The sequence below is a fragment of the Dasypus novemcinctus genome, chromosome 2 (genome assembly GCF_030445035.2).
Source record: "Dasypus novemcinctus isolate mDasNov1 chromosome 2, mDasNov1.1.hap2, whole genome shotgun sequence".
Classification (NCBI taxonomy): domain Eukaryota; kingdom Metazoa; phylum Chordata; class Mammalia; order Cingulata; family Dasypodidae; genus Dasypus; species Dasypus novemcinctus.
Genome location: NC_080674.1, coordinates 196926658 through 196949060, shown reverse-complemented (window position 1 = coordinate 196949060; position 22403 = coordinate 196926658). Strand labels below are relative to the sequence as shown.

General features: G+C 40.3%; 1 pseudogene; it reads right to left on the bottom strand.

Moving 5' to 3' along the window:
- Window positions 1–9463: 9463 nt before the first annotated feature.
- LOC101447079 (vomeronasal type-1 receptor 4-like) lies at window positions 9464–22122 on the bottom strand (annotated as a pseudogene).
- Window positions 22123–22403: the final 281 nt, after the last annotated feature.

Genomic DNA, 22403 nt, shown 5'->3' with positions numbered 1-22403 from the left:
ACATCAAGTGAATTATATAATATGACCAAATGGGTTTCATCCTAGATATGCATTTCAAAATAAGAAAATCAATCAATATAATACATCATATAAACAGATTGAAAGAAAAATAATAATAAGATCATCTTAAAAGATGCAGAAAAACATTTAACAAAATAAATAAAATTTTCATTATAAAAACAGTACAAAAGTTAGGAATAGATGGAAGCTTCCTCAACCTGATAAAAGGTATATACAAAAACACACAGTTAACATCATATTCAAAGGTGAATTCATAAAATCTTTCCCTCTAAGATCTGGAAAAAAAACAAACATGTGCATCGTCACTGCCCTTATTTAACACTATGTTAGAAGAACTTGCTCAAGCGCTCAGGCAAGAAAAATAATAAAAGGCATCCAAATTGGAAAGAAAGAAGTAAATATTTCTCTATTTGCAAATGTCATGATCATTGACATAGAAAGCCCAGGGAAATCTACAATAAATGAGTTCAGTAAAGTGGCAGGTTATATGATAAATGTGCAAACATAAGTAGCCTTTTTGTACACCAATACTGAGCAATCTGAGGAGGAAATTTTTAAAAACCTCATTTATAATAGCAACTAAAGGAATCAAATAAATAGGGATAAATTTACCTAAAGTGTAAAAGACTTATATGCAGTAAACTACACAGCACTGATAAAGGAAATCAAAGAAGGCATAAAAAAATGGAAGAATATTCCATGTTGCTGGAGAGGAAGACTAAACATCATTAAGATGTCTATCTTACCCATTATGATTTACAGATTAAACACTATTACAATAAAAATTAACACAGAATTATTTTTCCTGGATTGGGAAAGCTAACTTTGAAATTTATCTGGAAAGGCAAGGGGATACAAAGAGGCAAAAACACATTGAAATAGAAAACAAAATCAGAGGACTCACACTGCCTGCCTTTAAAACATACTAAAAGACAACAGTGGTCAAAACTGCACGGTATTGACACAAGGATAATCATATTGACCAATGGAATCTAGTTGAAAGTTCTGATACAGATCCTCACACATACTATCAACTGATATTGGACAAACCCAGCAAGCCCACTCAACTAGGAGAAAATGGCCTCTTTGACAAATGGTGCTGTGAGAACTGGATATCCATAACCGAAAGATTAAGAGAGGAACACCATTTCACAGTTTATACAAGAATTAACTCAATATGGATCAAAGATCTAAATATAAGGGCCAAAAACATAAATCTCTTGAAAAATAATGTAGGGAATCATCCACAAGATTATGTATTAGGAAATGGTTTCATGAACTTTACATGCAAAGCATGAGCAATAAATGAAAAAAAAAAACATAAATAGGACCTCTTCAAAATTAAAAAGCTTTGCACCTCTAAGCATTTTGTCAAGAAGGTGAAAAGGCAGCCTACTCAATTGGAGAAAATATTTGCTAACCATTTATCTGATAGAGGTCTAATATCAGCATGTATAAAAAAATCCTACATCTCAAAAATAAAAAGGCAAAAAAAAAAACTATTTAAAATGGGTAAGTGATTTGAATACATACTTCTTAAGAAGAAATACAAATTGCTTAAAAGCACATGAAAAGATGCTCAAAATCACTAGCTATTAAGGAAATGCAAATCAAAACTACAAGGAGATATCATCTTACACCCATTAAATTGGTGGTTATTACAAAAAGAATTAAAAAAACAACAACTGCTGGAGAAGATGTTGAGGAATGGGAACAGTTATCCACTGCTGGTGGGAATATAGAATGTTGCAGGCATCGTGGAGGACAGTTTGGCAGTTCCTCAGGAAATTAACTATAGAACTGCCTTATGATTCAGTAATCCCACTGCTGCGTATATATCCAAAAGAATTAAAGCAGGGGCAAGAAGAGATATAGGGACATCAAAGTTCAAAGCAGCATTAATCACTTTTGCCAAAAGTTGGAAACAACCGAAATGTCCATTAACAGTAAGGGATAAACAAATATTGGTATATGCATTCAGTGGTATATTACTGAGCTGTAAGAAAGAATGCAGTGTTAACACATGGGATTACATGAATGAATCTTGAAGACCTTATAATGAGTGATGCCAGACAGGAACTGAAAGACAAATATTACATGATGTCACTGAAAGGAATTAAGTGAGTTGAGCTGACTCACAGAGGTAGATTCTGGAAAATAGGTTTCAGGAGACAGAAAGGGAGAGTGAGTTTGTGAGTCAATGTCCATATGGGCAAAAATCTATGATAATGTGGAAAGCTATTGTGCAGTGGATGGGCATGAAAGTGGTATAGTGGTACTGTGATGATATTGGGTGGGGAAGTGCTGGGGTGTGAGGGAGTTAGTGTGGGAAGGTGGGTTGGGTTGTCCATGGAACTGCGAGAAGGGTTAGGGGAGGGAACAGGTGACCTCTGTGGGTTTGCAGGTATGTGGTTGAAACTACAATATTGGGAATGTTCTTTCAGCAAATATTGCAGGGGAGGGTTACTGGTTTAGGATGGGGATATGTGTGGCATGCAGGACTGGGCAGACCTGAGGCAGGCTGCGAGGGAGTATGAGAAAGTTGACCTTGTCATAGTTTTCTGTATCTGTGGGTGTAGAGCCGCAGAATGCATGGAAAGTTGTAGGATTCCCATCCTGGGGAGTCCTTCTCTGTTCTCAAATAATGGGGCTGGAGTCTCATAGGAGCATAGGAAGTGCCTAATGAGGAAAGACTGGTCAGTATGTCAAGGCCTCAGAGTTGTTGCAAGCAGTAATGAATCTTCTTCTTCAGGGAATGAAGTGGTGATTGTCATGGGTTTTGAGGGGAGGGAGAGGGAGAAATAATTGTATTGGAACATGTTGATTTGAGGGTTGATGGAATTGTTCTACATGATCTCATAATGATGGATACAAGCCATGTAAGGTGGAGTGGATATCACCATCCCAGGGGCCAAAGGATGGAGGAATGAAATATGGACCAGAGGGGACTTACTGACATTCTACTATAGAACTGTTGTGACTCTAACAATGGAAAAAATTGTATTATTGATGTGAAGACAGTGATGACAGTAGTTGCCGAGGGCAGGGAGAGGGAAGAAGAAAAGTAATGTGGGTGTATTTTCAGGACTTGGACTTGTCCTAAATGATAGTGCAGGGACAGATGCTGAACATTATTTATCCTGCCATAACCCAGTGAATGGACTGGGAGAGAGTGTAAACTATAATGTAAATTATAATCCATGCAGTACAGCAGTGCTCCAAAATGTGAGGGAAGTGGTCGGAGGGCCTCGCAGCAGGTAAGACCGACGCCAGGGATACTCACCGAGACTGGCTGATGCCGCAGGTCTGCTTTATTGCGGAAGTGCACACATTTTTATAGGGCACAGGGTGACGTGTAAGCCGCTCATTGGCTCAGCCACTAGAAGCCTCTGATTGATCACCATAAGCAGTTGCTAGGGAAAGTTTTGAAATCTGAGGGCGGGTACTAATGGGCGGCTGTCAGGGTTAATGAGAGCCTGAAGCGAAGGTTCCGGCACTGGCACCATGGCTGGCACTTTGGAGCGGGCTTTCAAGGAGGCGGATTATCTACCTCATACTTGATGCCTGCAGGGGAGGCGTGTATCAACCTCAGACCCTGGTTTCAGCTACTTGTGCCAGCCATATTTTTGCCTGCCTGTGGACCCTTCCTTCAGTTCCCCCTTCTTTTTAATTTAAGGCGAGGGTGGCTAAGGCTATAAGCTTTTGTTTTGTTTGAATAGCTTGGATAGTACGCATTATACATTTCCAAAGAGTGAACATAAGCAGTAGTACAATTATGGCACCATACGTGATTAAGGAAGAGGGGGAAAACAAGGAGGTTAATTTTTGTAGGATGTCTTCGAATATGCCAGTGGAGTAGGCGGGAAGGTTTAAGTCTGCTATGTCATTAATGTCTTGTTGCAGGTTGCATGTAAAGTTCCAAAAGCTAGTATTATATGAGGTGATGATCCATTTGCGAAGATCGTACCGGTGTACCGGTGGAGTGGGTGGTAGTTAGACACGGGCGCCAAGTGAAATCTAATTCTAGGTTTGTGGAGAAGTTACCAAGAAGGTCACAGAGTGGCAAGTCAGGTTTTCGTGTTCCTAGGAGCTGAGTATTATTCTGAGTGGGGAGTGGCCAAGTGCCATTAAGCATGAAGAAGGTTCCTCGCGGGATGTTAAAGTCCCCCATGGTCATATTGCGGAATATGATGGAGTTTATGTAAGGGAAGGTGGAGGCATTGTATCCTGGCTGATAGAAGTATCTTATGGTGGTTATGTTTATGGGACGTCTTTGTTGATGCATGAGAAGTATCGCATCCGTGGGGGGTGTCATGTCGCTAAGGGAGAGATTGAACCGGACAGAATGGACTTTGGTTTCGGGATCACAGGGCAAGGATAGATTGCATGATGTGGTATATGGTCTCGGGAAGTTAGGACTTTCAGAGGTTAGAAAGAGGAATCCAGGAGGGTGGCAAACTGCATCCCAGACTATATCTGCAGCGCTGGGGTTTAGCAGAGAGAGGAGGAGAATGAGCAGGGCGTATAGCGTCGTAGGGGGAGAGTGATTTTGCCAAGCTCGCCAGTAAAGGGAGTGGAGCTCGGTCAGGAGCCGGTCATCGGACGGTATTCTCGGTATCATGTTGGTGCTGAGTCGCCTCATCTGGTAGATCACTGTGCGCAGGCGACATCTCTCGCGGCGCGATGACCGTCGAGCCGGTGTAGGGCTTGTTGTTTCTGCCCGGGATCCAGATAGGTTGCGCTGCATCATCTGGAAAAACACAAGCGAATCCTCTCCCTTGGGTTAACAGGGGACTAGGGCCTTTCAATTTATTGTCTTGAGGATCCTTCCAGTGCACTAACGGTACAGGTGTGGGTATTATTGATGGACCCCAGTCTTTGTGTAAAGCGGACAGTCCATTTTTGTCAAAGGTTAAAAGGTTAAGTTGTATTAATGCCATGGTAACTAGCTTGTCAGGGCTTGCCTGAGGGTATAGGGAGTGCTCCTTTTCAATTAATTGTTTGAGCTGGTGATGCGTTTTTTCAATGATTGCTTGCCCTTGGGGACTATAGGGTATGCCAAAGTGATGGGTTATATTATATAGATGCAGGAATTGACGGAAGGATTCGCTGCGGAATGCAGGCCCATTATCTGTTTTTAGGTCCCAGGGCACACCCATAAAGAGGATGGCTTGTCGTAGGGCTTTTATGCAATGCTTGGCTTTTTCACTAGAAAGGGCGATGGCATAAGTTAGGCCAGAATAGGTATCTTTGACTACATGGACATATTTTAGTTTGCCAAATCTGGGTATATGAGTGACATCCATTTGCCATCGCGAGTTAGGTTTTAATCCTCTAGGGTTTACCCCCTGAGGCTGTAAGGGCCCGAGTGGTAAAAACAGAGCACAGTTACTACAGGAGCGTACAAGATGTTTGCAAATGTCCACAGGGAGGTCAGGTAAGAGATGTTTAAGGGATGCTGCCGAGAAATGGAAACGAGCATGGAGTGTTTTTGCTTGATCTATGAGATCTTTGGAAAGGGTATTAACTATTATGATGGAAACCTGGGCATCTGCTAATGCATTTCCAGCCGTTAATGGTCCAGGGAGATTGGAATGGCTGCGTATATGCATGATGTACCATGGATAGGCTCTACGTTGTAGTGTCTCGTTCAAGAGTTGTATAGCTCGGTCAAGTGGAGCCTGGGTTGGAAAGAAAACGCTGAACGAAAGGACTTTGCAAAGTTGGAAGGCATATTGACTGTCTGTAAAAATATTGACGGCTTCCTGAGTGTAGGTTTGTAGGGCTGCTATGATAGCCAAGATTTCCCCTCTTTGTACTGTGTTGTTTAATGTGAAGCGTTGTTGGTCTGGCATTTTTCTACCTTGGGTATATGAGACAAACCCGAAGGCACCTTTGGATGCATCAGTGAATACGGTACTTGCCTGAGGGATAGGTGAGGTGGAAGGGAATGCATATCCTGGCTGAAAAGGTAGGGCTTTTACTGCCTGTAGCATTTTGCTGGTTGGATAGTGATTGTCAAAGGTTCCTGTGTAGGTGGAGAGCAGAATTTGCATGGAAAGATTATCTATTATTAACGTATTAACTTGCTTAGTGGATAGAGGCCATATGATGTTTTCGGGATCTGTATTATAAGTGTGTCTACTCAAGAAAACCAGATCGAGGGCTAGTTGGATGAATGCCTCAACTATTGGTGTACACTTAGAGAGTTTGGATTTTGAGAGATGTGCCCAGATAAGAGGCCCATCTTGCCATAGCAGACCCATAGGCATCTCAGGTGTATTAAGTATAAGTGCCTTTATAGGTCATTGAGGATTATGTCTTTGAGTGGATGATATTGCCAGGGCTTCTGACACCTGTTGTATGGCTTGTTTGGCTTGTGATGTGAGTTTGATTTTGGTGTTTGGATAATCTGGTGCGAGGGGAGATTGTCGTAGGAGACTAAAAGGAGGTTCTAAATGTGCAGCTGATATGGGCAGATTAGGTCTTAGCCAATTGATGTTTCCACAAAGTTGCTGAAGTTCAGTGAGTGAGGCGCTATCTGGAATTTTTAATTTTGGTGATATAGGCTTAATGTGATTAGTGACATGGTAGTCAAGGAAGGTAAAATGTGGTAATTTTTGTATTTTTTCTTGTTTAATGAGGTCACCCCTCGGGCTGAAGTGTGGTTTGCTGGCCTGGCGGGGGAGCAGCCGCGGCAGGCCAAGCCGCTGCCCCCATAATAGGGTGGCTGGTCGGACTCACCGCCACCCCTGAAGGAAGCTCGGCATGGGCGCAGAGTGCCCTCAGGTCTCTCCTTCTTGGCAGCCATGCTTCCGTGGCCGCCCCTCCTCCCGGATGGCGCCACCCGATGCCTGTGGGGCGGCACCCTTCTTCTTCTTTCTCCCTGCGCAGGCGCAGGGCGGAAAATTCCAGTCTGCCCTTTTCCCCTCCCCCGACAGCAGCAACAGCCAGGCGTGGGCAGAAAAATCCAGTCTGCCCTTTTCCCTTCCCCCAACAGCAGCAACAGCCAGGCATGGGCGGAAAAATCCAGTCTGCCCTCCACCCCAGCAACAGCAGCCACCAATCCCTAAACCCTGCCCCTTCCCCCAGCAACAGCGACAGCCAATCCCTAACCACCACCCCTACCCCGTCCAGTACCGCCCACTGACCTTTCGCCGGCAACCAATCAGAACAGGGCGTGGCTTCAACCAATCAGCCTTCCCCAGCCCCTATAAAACTGTTGCCTCTCCCTCAGTAAAGTGGACTTGCGTGTTTACCTTGTCTCCGCGGTAGTTCTTCTGCCGTGCGCCCTCCAGTCCTGAGAGCCCCCGGCAAGGGCCTGGCCTCCCTTGTCCCCAGTTCATCGCCTGCTTCTCCGGGCGACCCCTTCGTCGCTGGCTTCGCCGGGCGACCCCGTCAGCCGAACCGCGCAACCCCTTGTGAGACTGATCCCTCGTCTGCTGCCGGACCGACCCCTCGTCCCAGGTGGGACCAACCCCTCGTCCCAAGCAGGACTGACCCCTCGTCCAGAGCTGGACCGACCCCTCGTCCGCAGCCAGACCCCACCTCTACCGACCGAGCAAGCCGCTGCAGTTTAATATGCAGCCCAATGGAATTCAGGTTTTCTTGCAACTGATTAAGGCCTTGGCTTAATTGTTGTTCATTTTTGTGAGCTATGAGTATATCATCCATATAATGGACAATAAAAAATTGCTCCCTCAGTGGTTGGACTGCTACATTAACAAAGTTTTGACATATGGTAGGGCTGTTTTTCATGCCTTGCGGCAGGACAGTCCATTGATATCTAGAGTTTGCTCCCTGATTGTTGGGAATAGGGACTGTGAATGCAAACTTGTGTTTATCGTTTGGATGTAAGGGAATGGAAAAGAAGCAGTCCCTGACATCTACGATGCAGATATGATAATTACAAGGAATGGCTGATGGATGCGGCAATCCTGGCTGTGGAGAGCCCATTGGTAGAATATGTTTGTTTATTTCTCTTAAATCATGTAGAAGCCTATATGCATTTTTATCCTTTTTGTGAATGACAAAAACTGGTGTGTTGTAAGGGCTAGTGGAGGGTTCTATGTGTTTCTTTTGAAGTTGTTCATCCACTAGTTTTTGTAAGGCTTGTAATTTGTGGGATGGAAGTGGCCATTGTTCTACCCATATAGGGTCCTCTGTGTCCCATTGCAGAGGAGTGGGTGGTGGTTTTACCACAGGAACAATGGCCTGCATTATTGGGGGTGATCGGTGGTAATGACTGCCTGACTTTGCTCTAGGATATCTCGACCCCATAATATAGTAGGAAGGGCTGGTACAAAGAGTGGCTGGAAGACTCCAGAATGCCCTTCTTCATCCTCCCATGGGATGAGGCATTTTGTTTGCCTAGATGCTGCTTCTCCTGTTGCTCCTTGTATGGGAGGGCCATCTTTTATTTCCCATAGATGTTCATAGCAAGCAGGGAAACAGGAGACTTCAGCTCCCAAGTCTAAGGTGCCATGAAACCATTGACCTCCGGCTTTTATTGCTAGCAGGGATTTGTTTTGGTGTACCGGAATGGTCCACATTATGGTTTTGGATATGGGGGAACCCCTTTGTTGTGGGGCTGGGGTTTGCCCCCTGAGGAGTTTAAAGGCTTGCCTTGCCTGTCTGTCTTTGACCTACAATCTTTTGCCCAATGGTAGCCTCTTCCGCATCTAGGACAGGGAGTGGGTGGTTTTATTTTGTTCTCTAATTTTTTCTTAGGGCATTCCTTAGCAAAGTGGCCTGATCCTCTACAATTAAAACAATTTCCAGGGTTATTCAGGAGTAAGGCTTGAGCTAAACTATTAGCGAGGGTAGTGGCTAAGACTTGCGTTGATTGGTCTAAGTCCCGACATTGCATAATCCAGTCGTGTATCTCGGCAGTGCGCATAGTGCTTATTGCTTGCTTACACACAGTGTTCGCCCCCTCTAGTATTAATTCACGAGCCAATGCTTCTTGAGCCTGTGGGTTATCTACTTTCCTGATGCAGGCTTCTTGCACTTGCGATACGAATGCAGAGAAGTCTTCATTTTTCCCCTGAAGCAATTTAGTAAATTTTTCAACTTTTATGGCAGAACAGTTTTTAAAAGCCTTTAAGGCACAATTTTTCACTTGATCAAAGTACATTGGGGGCGCCTGTGTATAGACTGCTGGATTATTGTATAAACCTGTACCTAGCAAGCACTCTAGATTTAAGGGGACACCTTGCTGTCTGTTACTTTCTGCTTGTAGCTCGCATTGATCTTGGTAATGGGCTTTCCAATTGACATATTGTCCTGGGTTTAGTACTGCTCTGGCTAGGTGGTTCCAATCTAGGGGAATATTTAAATTGATGGCTAAGTTATCCAATAACTGTTGGGCGTATGGACTGTTAAGTCCGTCTTCCTTTACGGCCTCACGGAGGCACTTAATGTCTCCGTGCTCATGAGGATATCAAGGGAGAGGCCGTTGTGGGGTATGGTTCATGTTCATGGGGTATATGGGTAGTGCTGTTTCTGTTTCTCGATTTTCCATCGGGCTTTCCCATTGTTCTCGGTTGGAATCTTGGGCTTGGCACATGGCTTGAAAATAGGCATTAGTGGTTGGAATGCCTGGCCAAAGGGGTGTAGTTTGCTCATATAGAGCAAAGAGAGGACTTGCCTGGGGTAAAACGGGGTTTTTTGAGCCCTTGTAGGGAACTTCAGTCCCAAAGCCATTATGAGCTGAACTGAAGGCACTAAATGGGGAAGCAGCGGTTCCATAAGATGGCGGAGGAGAGGTAGCCGCTCCCTTCTTTTCAGGAAGTTCTGTTTTAGGAAGTTCCGGGTATATGGACTGCCCTTGGGTTGGGGATGAAGAAGAAGGCATAAGTTCGCCATCTTGGCAATCTGCGCTTTCGTTTGTCTTGCAGGGCAGATTAAATTGTTTTTCTCCCCTTTTTAACCCTTCTTTCCCTTCCTTAGGGTAATCATCAGTTGAGTGGTCTGAGGGCTGGTCTAAGAGGTTATTGAGTTGAAAAACTAGCGATGTTTGGTCCGAGGGGGTTTCTTCATCATTATCGGATGAAGGATCTTGTTTGTCTAGTTGGTAGGCGGCTGTTGGTGGGGCTGTGCCTTGGAGACAGGATTTTATGGTAAGGAGCGTGGGGATTCATCCGGGGGGAAAACTTCTCTTTTCATGTTCCATGGCAGCAGTGACCTGATCAATTAGCATGCGGTAGGTGTCAGGGTCCCATAAATTGGCAGTTGCTAGCCATGGGTTAAAAGGAAGGAGCAAAGTCCAATAGTGCTGAAGTCGTCAGGCAGGAACCCAGCACTGGTGGCATTCTAAGAGCGCTGCAGCCCCTGATACTAATGACTGTGCTTGTGAGCCTACAGGCCTGAAATAAGAACAAGGCCTAGAGCAGCACTGTGCCTGGGAATCTCCTCCTGACAGCCTTCATGTTACTCAAATGTGGCCAGTCTTGAAGCCTAACTCAGCATCTAAATGCAATGCCTTCCCCCCAGTGTGGGACATGACACCTGGGGATGAGCCTCCCTGGCACCGAGGGATCACTATCAACTAACAACTGATAATGCAACTGGAAAATGACCTTGAATTGAAGGTTCGATGTGGATCAGTAGAATATCCCTGTCTACATAGAATAATATGACTTTAAAATGCTGTTTGACCTACTGTAAGGGGGAAATAGAAAGGAGAAATGAGTTTATATGGCTATGAGTCTCTAAAAAAAAAAAAAGAGTTTGGAGGCTGTCAGAAGGATTTTCCTTATGCACAACTGAGCAGAGTCTAAGAGACAGATAAAGTAGATACAATCCCCAGGTATTGGTTCCTTTGAGGGCTAAAGGGACCCACGGGTTCTACGGTCATGGCAGATAGGGTTCACTGCCATGTCAGATGGCCCTTCTATGGAGCTGGTGTTTCTGAGTGATGAAACTGGACCCAGAGGGGATCTCTTTTCATAAGACTATCATGCTACTTTACTGGAATTATAGTTGGTATTGGGCTTTAAGATATATTTAGGGGATTGAATCTTTTTACTGACAATATGATAGCCAGGCCCTGAGCCTCAACAGACTCCAGCTCCTACAATCTGAATTATTGGACTCACCTCACTCAGCTAAGATGGAGTTGAAGAAGGGCAACCACCACACCATGGCGCCTAGAGGGCCTACAACTGAAAGCAGGAGGATTGCATCCAGTAACCATGTGGAATCTGAGCCTCCTCTTGACATAGAGGTGCAATGGACACAACCAATCCAAGGACCTCAGAGAAAAGGTGGCAATGGAGTGGGAAAAGTGGACATGCTGGCTGTTGGGTATGGGGAATGGCAGGAAGAGATGAGATGTGGAGGTGCCTTTGGGACTTGGAGTTGCCCTGGATGGTGCTTCAGGGGCAATCACCGGACATTGTAAATCCTCCCAGGGCCCACTGGATGGAATGGGGGAGAGTGTGGGCCATGATGTGGACCAATGACCATAGGTGCAGAGATAACCAGAGATGTACTTACCAAATGCAATGGATGTGTCATGATGATGGGAGTGAGTGTTGCTGGGAGGGGGGGAGGGGTGCGGTGGGGGTGGTGGGGTCGAATGGGACCTCATATTTTTTAATGTAATATTTTTACAAAATCAATTAAAAAAATCAAAAAAATCAAAAAAAAAAAATAAAGGCCTCCAGTAAAATTAACCATTATGGGTAATTATAAATATCAGTACTATTGTATTGTAGTAATTATAAATATCAGTACTATTGTATTGTACTTTTGTTATGTAACTCTACTTCTTGTTTCATACAGTCATTAAAATGCAAATGCATAAAAACTAACAATAAATCTATGGTTTCAGATAAAAAATAAAATAAAAAACAAACAAACAAACAAAAAAACTAAGAGCGCTGCAAGCGCCCGTACCTGCGGGGCTTGGTGTTTAGAAAGCGCGGAGCCCATGATGTGGGCGGGGGGTCTTACCTGAGGTTTGCCAAGGGTCCCTGTTTGGGCACCAGTTGAGGGAAGTGGTCGGAGGGCCTCGCAGCAGGTAAGACCGACGTGAGGGATACTCACAGAGACTGGCTGATGCCGCAGGTCTGCTTTATTGCGGAAGTGCACACATTTTTATAGGGCACAGGGTGACGTGTAAGCCGCTCATTGGCTCAGCCACTAGAAGCCTCTGATTGGTCACCATAAGCAGTTGCTAGGGAAAGTTTTGAAATCTGAGGGCGGGTACTAATGGGCGGCTGTCAGGGTTAATGAGAGCCTGAAGCGAAGGTTCCGGCACTGGCACCATGGCTGGCACTTTGGAGCGGGCTTTCAAGGAGGCGGATTATCTACCTCATACTTGATGCCTGCAGGGGAGGCGCGTATCAACCTCAGACCCTGGTTTCAGCTACTTGCGCCAGCCATATTTTTGCCTGCCTGTGGAGCCTTCCTTCAAAAATGTATTCACCAAATGCAATGAATGTGCCACAATGATGAAAGAGGTAGTTGAGATGAGAAGAGTGAGGGTGTGGGGTGTGGGATATATGGAAACCTCTTATGTTTTTAAATGTAACAGTTTTTGTGATCTATGCTTCTTAAAAAAGGACAATTAAAAATTTAATTTAAAAAAATTATAAAAGTGCATGGTCCAATATGTAAACCGCAATGTCAACCATTGATTGTGGTTCAAAACAATATTTCAATATTTGTACATATATTGTAACAAATGTGCCATCCACATGTAAAATGTTATTAATAAAGGAAGGGGAAAAAGAGGTATAAATGAATCCCCTAAAATCTGTATGTGACTTTTCTGTAACCTTAATGTTCTTTGAAGCCAATATGAAAAAAAGAAGATGACAGGGGAATAAACAGAAAAAAACTGTTACCATACATACAAGACAACTTATCTTAGAGTGATGAAAGAAATAATGTCAAAAAAGTTATTTTAATTTTATGTTTATATTTATTTTTATTAGTCAATAATGTTTTTAAAAATTATTTGCATTTTATTTATTATTTTTAAAACTATCATAATTCTTTTCTGTATTAATTTCATTTGGTTATTATGCTGGCTTCATTTTTTTAAGATTTTTTTTATTTGGTTATTTATTCCTCTCCCCTTGTTGTTTCTGTGCTTGGTGTTTGTTCTCTCTGTCCATATGCTGTGTGCTCTCTGTATCTGCTAGTCTGCTCTTTGGGAGGCACTGGAAAGTGATCATGGGACTTCTGATGTGGGAAAGAGGCATTCAATTACTTGAGCCACCTCAGTTACCTGGTTTGTTGTGTATCTCATTGTCTTTCCTCTGAGTCTCTTTGTTGCATCTTCTTCATGCATCAGCTCACGACACCTGCCTGTCATGCCAGTTTGCCTTCACCAGGAGGCCCTAGGAACCAAACCTGGGACCTCCCATATTATAGATGAAAGCTCAATCACGTGAGGCAAATCTGCTTCCCTGTTGGCTTCATATTTGAAGAAGTTTTTGGATCACAAAGGATTTACAAATGTGTCAGGGAAAGATCATTGGTGTGAGTTTTCAATGATAGGGATGCATGGGAAGATGTTCACCTGGGGCATACTTATAAGGCATATGAATGTATTCAGGTGTTCATGGAGCATTGTCACGGTGGGTGGAGATTCACACAGTAACAGTAAGAATATTGACTTCTCACCCTGAGAAGCTCTGTCACATTCTTTAATAGGACAGCAGGAATCCCCTGAATACAGGAGCAGTAACTATTGAAGGAGGATAGACCATTGACAGGCTCTTGGTATTGATGACCAAATGACCTCAACATATAATTTTGATTTACCTTAACCATCAGTTTTGGGGGCTGCTTGACCTTTGTCCTGCAAAGAAGAGAATGAACAAAATTTCTTGATGTTTCCTCCTGCTGCAGAAGAAGAGTAGACAGTAAACAAAGCACATGTAGCTACCTCCTTTCAATCCTGCCTTTCACACAGTTTCCCCATTAAATGTTCAGGGCCCTTAGCTCCACCTCACCCAACATTGGGTTAGAGAATTTTCTATTAGTTCAAGGGAGGTTTCTCACACCAAAACCTCAAAGTGTCCTTGTCCTTTCCTCTTCCAGATATTAGATCTCTGTCAGCATTATATCTTCATCACAGACATTATCAAAGAATATGTATGATTTTATATTCAACCCTATTTGCAAGCTAACAAACTAGAGAGTCGTTTCACGGAAGCTGGCAGAAGGCATGAGGATTCTGGATCTGAAACAAAAGGCTTTATTTTTCATTGCACAACTGACAACAATATCTTCATGTTAATATTATTCCTCTTGCTCACTCTTTCCCCCTGCAAGTTCCATGATATTAATACAAAGGAACTTAGGTATATGCTGCACAAATAATAGATTTGTGCTATAAGTGAGGGACTTGGGCATATGAATCCCCCAATTTTGTTCTTTAAAGATTTATTTTATTTCTTTCTCTCCCATTGACTCCATTTTCTGCTCTCTGTGTCCATTCACTGTGTGTTTTTCTGCATCCACTTGTATCAATTGAGGGGCACTGGGAAACTGCATCTCTTTCTTGTTGAGTCATCTTTCTGCATCATTTCTCCGTGAGTGCAGCACCACTCCTGGGTTGGCTGTGTTTTTTTCACGTGGGGTGGCTCTCCCCATGGGGGGCACTCTTTGTGCATGGGGCACCCCAACCCTGGGGTGCCCCTGCGTGGCACAGCACTCCTTGCACACAGCAGCACCGTGCATGTGCTGGCTTACCACATGGGTCAGGAGGCCCAGGGAATCAAACTCTGGAACCTCCATATGGCAGATGGACACTGTCATTGAGTCATGTCCACTTCCCAGAATCCCCCAATTTTTAACTGGATTATCATGAAGTTTGCCCTAGTTTTTCTTATATTACGTATATTACAGTCAGCAGGTAATTAATATGACCTATGCCCCAGAGAAATAAATTAATAACATCTTGAAAGCTGGCTTGCATTACAAGAATCATTAAAAATTTATTTTGAAATAAGCTGATGAATACGTGAAAAAGTTGAGATACCCATTGAGAAATATATCCTAATAGGGACAACTTTCACATTAAAATATGGGAAAAATCAATCCCATGACCAAAAAGAGTTTGAAGATTTTTTTTCTCCAAGTCCCATCTTGCTGGTGTGGCAAAGTGGGATTGCTAAAAGATAAGATGATAGATAGAATAGTATGAATAAACATCTCCAAGGATGGGGAGATGTTAACCTATTTGACACAATGGCAAGTGAGAGCAAATGAAATCAAATTATGATTTATTTTCAGAATGAACTGTATTTATAGTTGTTTTTAGAAAAACATCAATCCATACTCCCACCACATAAAAAGTCCATTCTTAATGAATGGCTGATTGAAATTTTAAAGAATAATAATGAAATATTTATAAGAAAACAAAAGAGAACATTTCTATGGCATTAGAAAAGAAAAATATTTATAAAGGAAAAAAATTTAAAGGGGTGAATGCAAATTAGATTTTAGTAGAATTAAGAGCTTATCAGAGAGAGAGAAAGAGAATCAGGGACAGAGAAGTTAAGAACTTGTTTCCAGATTACATAAAGAATGCTTAGAAACCGAAAAGAGAATGAAAGAAAATTCAACTGAGAAAAAATGAACGGAGTAAATGAACAGGCATTTCCCAGAAAGAGTCAGCAAGGGGCTGATAAACATGTGAAAACATGTTCAGCTTCTTTAGTAAACCATTAACTTGTAGCATGACACAACAACCAGAAGGCTAAAATGAAAATGACAAAAATAATCAAATGTGGATAATGATGTGGATAAAGAAGAAATCTCATCCACTTAAGGTGTGTGTGAAAATTGCTGCAGAAATATAGGAAAACAGTTTGGCATCATCATCTATGTCAGAATGGATGTAAACATGATGAATAATTTCAGTAAACACATATAGGTAACAAAAATTCATACATTTCACCAAAACACAAATTCTGCCATTTGAATACCTACACTAATGATCATAACTCCATAATGAAAATTATTCACATGCACATAACCAATGGAATTAATATATTAAATATTTGATAATGATACAATGGAAATTTATAGAACAATCCTAATGAATGATCCACAAGAACTTGTATCAGTACATATTAAGTCACAAAAAACATAAGGAATGGAAACTCTACTTACAAAAACATTATTGCTAAATGATTCCATTTATATAAAGTAAAAAGCAGAAGGAACTGCTCAATGGTAATACCTGTCAGACTAGTGTTTCCAGTGTGGATAATGGCATGGAGGAAACATAAAATGATACTGGAGCATATCAATATTCTGGTTTGGGTGGTGTTACAATTTGCAATTATTTCTGTGAATCCCAAAAAGAGAAATATTATGTTTGTAAACTGTTCTATTCTTCTGGGTGTGTCGCCCTCTGATTATTAAATTCATTTGATAATATTAAATTCATTTGAGGGACTCTTAATTAAATTACCTCTTAAGAGTAGGGCTTTGATTCTACCATGTGAGTAACACTTGACTCAGGTTGAGTCCCTGACTCTTGGTGGACCAATATAAATTGACACTCAAGAAGAAATGTTGGGAAGAGGGAGAGCTCTGTCAAAGTTTATCCTGGGGCCCCAGGGAGAGATAAGTCATTTGCCTGGTAGTTTACAGCTGACCTTGGAAACAGAACCATGTAGCTGAAATTGATACAGAAGGCCCAGAAATAAATGAGCTCTATGTTGGGAGAGAGAGGAAGCCCTGAGAGACATGCCTTATGCCAGCCTGCAGCTGAGAGAAAGGAAGACCAGAGGGGAAGGCTGAACCCATGCAGAGATCACTGGCCAGCTTGCTTCAACATTTGGCAACTGACTCTGGTGGGAAAGCAACCTTGAGTTGAACTCTTTAGGGCCTTGTAACAATAACTTTTTAACTCAAATAAAGTACCTTTTATAAAAACCAAAAGATTTCTGGTACTTTGCATTGACACTCCACTGGCAGACTAATACAAGTAGTTTGCTCAGGATTTGGAAGTTCTCCATGTAATATCAATACATACATCTTATAAATAGTCTTAAATACATAAAAGCAATGTAAAAGGTTGGTAGAACATTATGACAGACACAACTTAGTGATTTGTAGGTTCAATGCCAGACAACCACAATAAAATGAATATCACAATACAGTGATTAAAAAAAATTTTTGGTTATCCAGTGATCATAAGCTATGTTTATGCTGTACTATGGTCTATTAAGTGTGTAATAGCATTACGTCTAAGAAAATGTACATAGGTTCATTTAAAAACTCTTTATTGCTAAAATAAAATGCTTATCATCTTCTGATTCTTCAACAAGTCATTACCTTTTTCCTGGTAGAAGGTCTTTCCTATACGTAAATGGTTGCTGAATGGTAACAGTGGAGTTTGTTGAAGTTTGGATTGGCTGTAATGATTTCTTAAAATAAGACAATAATTAATTTTGTTGCATTGATTGACTTTTTCACAACAGATTTCTCTGTAGTATGCCATGCTGTCTGATAGCATTTTATACACAGTAGACATTATTTCAAAATTGGAATCAATCCTTTAAAACCCTGTTGCTACATTATCGATGAAGTTGGTGTAATGTTCTAAATCTCTTCTTGTCGTTTTGACAATGTTCACAGGATCTTCACAGAAAATTCCATCTCAAGAAACCTCTTTCTTTCCTCATACGTTAAAAAACAAATCCTTATCTATTCAAGTTTTGATATGAGATTGTAACAATTCAGTTACTTCTTCAGGTTCCACATTTAATTCTAGTTATCTTGCTATTGCCACATCTGCTGAGATGTCTTTCACTGACATCTTCAATGCCTCAAAGTCATCCAAGATTGGAATCACCTTTCTTCAAACGTCTTTTGATGTTGATATTTTGATATCCTACCATGATCCATGTTTGTTCTTCATGGTATCAAAAAGAGCAATCCTTTCCAGAAGGTTTACAATTTACTTTTCCACATCCATATGAGGAATCACCGTCTATGGCAGTTATGGCTTACAAAATCTATTTCTTCAATAGTAAGACTTGAAAGTCAAAATTAACTCCTTGATACATGCACTGCAAATGGATGTTGTAGCAAAGTCATGAATTTCATTGTACATACTCATCAGTGCTTTGTCATCAGTGTGTTGTCAATGAACTGTGATATTTAGAATGGTATTATTGATTCTGAGCAGTAGGTGTCAACAATGGGCTTAAAATATTCAGCAAATTGTGTTGTTAACAGATTTGCTATCAGCCAGGCTTTGCTATTCCATTTTAGCATAATTCTTAAGGGTCCTAATTTGCAGTGTAGTAAATGAGCACTGGCTTCAACTTAAAGTCAGCAGCTGTATTTTCCCCTAATATTAGAGTCAGCCTGAGCTTCCAAGCATTGAAGTCAAATCAAATTGACTTCTCTTTTCAGTTATGAAAGTCCTAGATGTCAATTCTTCCAATAGAAGATTGTTTCCTCTACATAAAAAATCCTTCAATCTGCACTTCTTCTTCTTCTAGATAACTTGTTTTAGCATTTATTTCAGCACTTGCTGCTTCATATTGCATTTTTATGCTTTGGAAGTGAGTTATTTCCTTATTTCTCATGCAGTGATCTATGCTACCTTAGTTTTTCTTTTTCATCTTCTGTTTTCCTTTCAGCCTTCATAGAATTACAGAGAGCTGGGCCTTGCTCCAGATTAGATTTTGGCTTCAATGGAATGTTGTGGTTGGTTTGATCACTACGATTTTCTCTACATCAACAATATGGGTTTTATGTTTTCTTATCATTCGTGTGCCTATTGAAGTGGCACTTTTAATTTCCTTCTGAAACATTTCATTTACTTTCACAACTTGGCTAACTGTTGGCACAAGAGTCCAAATTTTTGGCCTATCTTAACTTTCAACATGCCTTCCTTAATAAGCTTAATAATTTCAAGGTTTGATTTAAAGTAAGAGATGTGCATCTCTTCTTTTGACCACATAGAGGCCATTTTAGGGTTACTGATTGGTTTAATTTCAGTATAGTTGTGTCTCAGGGAATAGGAAGCCTGAGGAAGGGGAGAAAGATGGGGGAATGATTGTTCAGTGGAGCAGTCAGATCACATGCATTTATTAAGTTTGCCATCTTATGTGGACATGTTGCTCCCCCAAACAATTATAACAATAGCACCAAAAATCTCAGATAATCTAAAAGATATAATGTTAAATAAATATTTGAAATATTAGTAATATTAGCATAATATGACATAGAGAAAGAAACAAGTACAAGCTTTTGGAAAAATGGTGCTGACAGACTTGCCCAATGCAAGCTTGCCACTAACCTTCAATTTGTAAAAAAATTGCAACATCTGCAAAATGCAATAAAGCAAAGTACAATAAAACAAGTTATATCTGTAGATTAGAGTTACATTGTCTTTATATTTTCAGGAAGGCAGTTTAACATATTGGGTAACTTTACCCTATCATTAATTTTTAAAGTATACTTTAATTTCTAGGTTATAAAGTAAGAGATACTGAGTTTGCAACCTCCAAGGAAAAAAGGCAAAATGTGGAATTTTAAACACAAAATAAGCAGAAGAAGATACAAAGAACAAGGAAGTAATCTAAGTGTAATGTAATGAAGAGCATGCAACAAATTTGAACATACACTCTCAAATATAGGCATCATTATATTACTCCTAAGTATATTATTGCTCCTATTAACATCAAACAATATTTGCATATATTAAATAGGATATTTTAAGAGATATTACTAATACATAATTAAAATAGAATAGTTTTTAACCTCATTTTCATTACATTTCATATTATCATTTTATTCAATTAAAAATTAGCATAATAAATTAAAAAATTAAAAACAGTTTTTCATTAATTCAGTTAATTAACTATTTCAGTATATATACTTACACATAGTTATAATTTTAACAAATAAAGTAACAAGCCTGGTGATATAAATCATCAGTTTAAATATGCTTTACAGTTAAACAAAATTTGCTGTTATTTTCATTTCTCAATTTATACTTTTCCAATATTATTGCATATGAAACATAGTCTGGTTTTATATATATGCACATGTATATGTACATGAAAATTTTAATATATGTATATATGTAAATATATATGTTATATGTTTTGTGGGAGCTAAAATGTGTTTCTTTATATTTTGGCATAATATTTAATGTATATTCATTACAACAAACTGATGCTGCTGTTTAAAATTTTTATGATTTTACCACTTTACATCTGCTTTACATGTAACTACAGAGAGAGATAAGAAAATGTTCCTTAAAGTTGAGGAAACACCATCATGATAATTCAGAATCCAATAAGTTATTAACTCCACATTATAAACCAAAAATGGATATATGCTTTTCTTCTTTCAAATGGCTATTCTTCTACTGCTCCAAGGTTAATGAAAGACTCAGTCAAAATCGTGTCCTTTAACTTAAAGAAATGAGAGTGCTCCTCCCAAAATTTTTCTTGCCAAAATGCCCAATAGAAATATTCTCATAATATCAAATAAAACACCCCAAGACACACAAACTTCCATCTACAGTTCAAAAATCCATGAAATTTTCTACCAGCTCCCAGATTTTTTCTTATTTTCAGACTCATCTGATCTCTTCAAAAAACAGCGAAAATATATTTTTCACATTCTTGTTTGATCTCTTTCAGTTCTATACAAACATTTCTACACTATAATATTTTATATATGCCCATCTCTCTTCTCAGCATCATATTTCAAATGACTGCCATCTATCTAAGTACATTAGATACCAAAATCATCAGTTGTCCACAATGATCATACTCTCTGATTCTGAATCTGAAATACAGATTCCATTTTCTCACCCTACTTCTTCATTATTCCATGCAGATATTTTCTTTTATTTTGAATCGCTGCCCCCACTCTCTTCCTTTGTTGTGTAACTTGTGCAACAATTTGATATGTAGCAAATTTTTGGAAAAATATACTATATCAAGAAGAAAGTTACATACTCCAAGACATACTTACATAGTAATTGCATAATATTTCATTTTCTATTGTTGTTATCATTTGTTTATTCTTGTGGCAAAAGCAGCTTAGTTTGTCTTTTTCCCTGCACTTGAAGTGTGACTTTTCATAACAGTTCTTATGATAAACTAGGAGATGTATAAATCATAACTGAACATCTTGCAGAAACGTACATTTACATATTTCTGAAAAGATGGGGAATTCTGTGTGCCTTACTTGGCAGAGTGGAACCTGAAAACACTGGGGTCACGACACGTGAGAACAAAGGGGCTGAGAGCTGGGAAACAAGAAGCAAGACATGGAGTGGTGTCTACCAGCCACCAACTAGGATTCCTTAAAAGAGCAAGACAAATCTGAAATATGGAGGAGAGGGTTAAAAAAAGTTACAAAAGTGCTCACCAGTACAAGGATGGTGTGGGTAGCTCTGGACTCAGGGGAGGATCTGGGGGAGACATTTTTCCTATGAATATATTGGACCCTCTCCTTGTGCCTATACAAGATGTAAACCATGGAGCCACTGGCCCAGAGCATGCGTCCCACACATAAAGAATCAGGGACTGATAAAAACACTGCAAAGAGTGAGTCTGAGATTTTGTCATGACGTACAGAAGCACAGTATCCAAAATTTTTTAGGTTTGTGATGTTTTTGGTATTCTGTCTGCCAGAGATATGCACTGGAAAAATAATATTTACTGCAATGTAGATGATCCAGCACAGGAAAAGGGAAAAACCAGTATACTTTGGGGCTTTAAATTTCAACTCTGCCCACCGGGCATTCCTGGGACTGATCATGATGGCCTGGAAGATACTCAAGAGACAGGTGGTTCCAATGGACACCCCCCTGCCCACTCTGTGAAGATAGAAAAATACTTTGCATACAAAATCATTGAACACAACTTTCAAATCAAATGCTGCCATTGTTTGTGGTATTCCTTTACAGAGAAGGACCAAGGAATTGGCTACTAGCAGGTGCTTGACAATCAAATCTGTGGACATTAATCTGCACCCAATGAAGGAAAGGAAGATATAATGATAAAAAAAAAATGAGAAATTCCCCAGAATTCCAAATATGGTTTGTAATAAGAAGATCATTCCTATTGCCAAATCCTTGGAGGCCATTTTGTCAGTTATCTGTGACTGATTATCTCAGAACCAGAAAATACTGCATTGTGAACATAAATCATGAGTTACATTTATCATCTCAATCAAAATACAAAATTCTCCACTTACTGTTAGATTGTACTTAAAGACATACTAGTTTTTCTTTAATTAAGAGATTTCTAAGCATTGAATATATAACCTTTAAAGAGAAGTTACCATGTATGAACTTCTGCTATGAAGTCTGTACATATACTAGTTTCTATTTTCTTCACAAATCCATGATGCACACACTGAAATTTTAA